This window comes from Sinocyclocheilus grahami, unplaced genomic scaffold (assembly GCF_001515645.1).
Source record: "Sinocyclocheilus grahami isolate Dianchi unplaced genomic scaffold, SAMN03320097.WGS_v1.1 scaffold379.1, whole genome shotgun sequence".
Lineage (NCBI taxonomy): Eukaryota > Metazoa > Chordata > Actinopteri > Cypriniformes > Cyprinidae > Sinocyclocheilus > Sinocyclocheilus grahami.
In genome coordinates this window covers 821274-825054 of record NW_015505558.1, presented here as the reverse complement: position 1 = coordinate 825054, position 3781 = coordinate 821274, and the positions used below count along the sequence as shown (strand labels likewise).

The 3781-nt window shown below is 40.1% G+C and overlaps 1 pseudogene; it reads right to left on the bottom strand.

The window, feature by feature from the left end:
* Positions 1-463: 463 nt before the first annotated feature.
* Positions 464-1236, bottom strand: LOC107549715 (uncharacterized; annotated as a pseudogene).
* Positions 1237-3781: the final 2545 nt, after the last annotated feature.

Sequence of the window (3781 nt, the reverse complement as noted above, 5' to 3'; positions counted from 1 at the left end):
TTTTTTTATTAGATTAAAGTGTATATATGTACATAGTACAAGGAAATAGAAAACATAGTGAGATGGATTTTTTTAGAATTACAAATGTCAAGTATTGTTATTAAACATATATACATATGTACATGACTAATGCAGCAGTCTGAGCATTAAATTAAAATTCATCCAAAAATGAAAATTGTCATTATTTACTCACCCTCATGTCAGTCCAAACCTGTATGAGTTTTTTTTCTTCTGTTGAACACAAAATAAGGTATTTTGGAGAATGTTGTTAACCGGACAGTTGACGGTAGCCATAGTGGAAAAAAAAGACTATGGAAGTCATTGGTTACCCTCAACTGTGTGGTTACCAACATTCTCCAAAATAAATAATCTTTTGTGTCCAATAGAAGAAAAAAAACCTCATACAGGTTTGGACCAACATGAGGGTGAGTAACTGAAGACAAAATACAATTTTTAAAATAACTTAATTATCTGCTTGACAGATCAGATCACGCAAATTCACTAAAGCTGCACATATACGCAGAATTGTATCTATCTTTGGCATAAGGGTGATAGGCAAGGTTTGTGATAACACCTTGTATACTTTCAGTCTCCTAATTGCACGTTCAACATGTATCCTTACATTTGCAATCCTGCGGCTACATGTGACTTTTCCTTCTGTCAGCTGCGTTTTGTTGGCGAAGTGAGGAATTATCATATTGACTTGTCTTTCAAACAACAAGTCTCTAATCAAAAAAACCCTGTCCACCATCACTTCATCTCCTGGATGGAGATATTCAAGAATGCCAGAATCACATGTGATACATTTGTCACTACAGCATCCCCCATATGCTGCAGATATAAACATCACTAGACCACATGGTGCAATAGCCACTAAATACTTGATAGTGTTGCAAGCATAGTAGTGGATGTACGATTCTGACCTTGAGTCTAGGTTCCCTGGTCTTTGGACTTCACTTTCACTGCAGTCTAAGATATGGGTAACATTGGGATAATGTTGCTTGTATGCCTCTGGTGTTGTGGCCCTGATTTTTTTTTGGGGAGCCATGGTATCAGATCCTTCAAGACTGCAGCCATGGTGTCAATCCAAAAAGAAATTATCCTGCTCACTTTACTCACTGATATACGGAATCGAATTGCTAGATCTTCTATTAATAGGTTTAATTTCACCTTCATTAGTGTGAGCAAGATTTGCTGTTCAATTTCGGTCTGGTAAGCCAGATTCTCAAGGGGACGCAAAACAGCTACAAGGGTATGAAATGTGTGGAGAGGGAGCCCGGTGTACAGATTTGAGTCATAGTCGTTCATCAGAGTAGGAGGCTTGAATGTATCGCACTGCGTTGACTGGTTTACATAAGTTACAATGTGTTGTCTCTTGATGTAACAATGCTCCTCGAAGATGTGGTCTTCCGACTGTGTTCCAACAGAGGCAACATTTTAGATGTACAGCTGTGGTCATCAACATCTGATTGCTTGGGACTGGGGACAGATGCAAGACTCTCTTCTACAGGTCTCAGTTCATCCATTCCAGGGTGCTCTTGGTAAACACCAACTCCTGTAAATACAGACAAGGCATTATACAGTGAAGCATCTAAAATTAGCTGGGTTATTATATGGTACAGGGTGAGTTTCTATTTCAAAAAGGGTCATTGTTATATTTGATTTTTTTTTTTTTAATTGTTAATTACTAAAAATGAATAAAGTAATTTTTTTAATTAGAATTTTAGTTTAAATTAAGATTAAATTAATGCATTTAGCAGACGCTTTTATCCTAATTCAGGCTATACATTTTTTACCAGTATGTGTGTTCCCTGGGACCGAACCCACAATATTTAGCGCTGCTAACGCAATGCTCTACCACTGAGCCACAGAAAATTTTTATTTTAAAATTTTACTCTAGCACTAATACACTTGTAATTGGCATTGTATGAAAGACAGAATGCTGACTTTCCACATTTTGTAAACCAAAATGAGTTAATGAACAAAACCTTTATGTATTATTTTGTTAAATGTTGGGATTTGAGCTGCAATATGGTGAACATTTACCCCCCGGTTTCTCAAATAAATTTGAAAAATAAATTGAACTATGGCCTAAACCTGGCTTAGTCTAAGCCCTGTCTGTAAAATCAGGCCTTAAGGTCCTATACTGTTGCAGCTGGTAAAATGATCAGACAGACCACACTCTGCTGCCAAAATATTTAGTCAATATTTAAGAGAGTGTGCACACTTGGGTAAACACTTTACAAGAATAAACTCAGACCTCTTTGACTAAAGGGGAATGAGTAAAAACAGAGTAAAAACAAAGAATCTTGGATTTAACGTTGGCACTCTCAAAGTTCAAATTTGAATTAAAGTCAGACTCGTATAAAAGATTAATCATGCTGAATAAAACCAACATAACACATGAGTCGGAATAATTCACTTAAAGAGCCGATTCTATAGAGATGTTAAATAAATCAGACTTCACTTGTGATTATCCTATTTGAATCAGACAGTGAAAATACTGCAACAACATTTTGTTTATATATATTTATTATACGTAATAGATATACTTAAATGCTGAATGAAATGCTGGTTTCTTAAAGATGTTTAAGCACACATCATAAGAACTTGGTCGTCCAGACATACTGAAAAGACTGTATCATAAGCTGCATTTCATTTAATTGTGCAAACCTAATAGCACGTTAGCCGTGTAAATAATGTAAAGTTAGTGAATAATCTCACCTTTGTCCGGACAAGTTCGTCGTCTTCTCGTCTTTCTTAATGGACAATCATATCCAAGCCAAAGTTCGGGATATGGATTTTCTGTCGTTGGTTGTCTGTCCAGAAAGTGGAATGAGCATACATGGACGTTACGGGGCGGACATTTCAAATTAAGTGCTGCGAGCCATTGTCTTTTACCCTCGTCGTCGGATGGCATCTTGTGCAATTTAAAAGGTCTTGGGCATTTACATTCTGGTCTTATTGTTGGCTTGTGTTCATAACACTCTTGATCAAGAAAATTGTTGAGCTTTCTGTAGCTGTTGTGACAGCCTTTAACAGCACAAAATTTCCCAGAGCTTCCACGATTCACCATAACCGCTAATTTATGACAATTATTAAATGGAAGTTCGAAGCATCCTACAGGAAGTCACTCGCCGCTATGGCACCCTCCATGGACAAGTGAAGAAAAAGGTCTATACCTTCAGAGTGGAGGGAGATAACCCAGCGGAGAATCGCTCCTGCAGAAACTCGAACTCCCGGGAGCAGTGCGATCGGGGGAAAAGCGTACAGACGAAGCCACGGCCATGTCTGCACCATGGCATCCAGCCCCAGTGGAGCTGGACGCGTGAGGGAGAACCAGAGTGGACAGTGTGTCGTTTCCTGCGACGCAAATAGATCCACTTCTGCCTGGCCAAATTCCCTCCAAATGAGCCTCCATCCCCCGGGCCTCAGCCCCTGTCTCGACAGGATATTTGTCCCCTGATTTAAGATACCCAGGGATATAAACTGCTCTTAGAGAGAGGAGCTTCCCCTGAGCCCACAGAAGGATCTGGCGCGCCAGCTTGTACAAGGGGCGCGAATGCAGACCCCCCTGCCGACTGATGTAGGAGACCACCAATGTGTTGTCTGTGCGGACAAGCACATGATGCCCCCTTAGGTCTGGAAGGAAGTGTGTCAGAGCTCGAAACACGGCCAGCATTTCCAGGCAGTTGATGTGCCAAAAGAGATGATGGCCTTCCCACAGACCCTGGGCAGAGCGGCCACTCATGACCGCTCCCCAGCCCGTGAGAGAGGCATC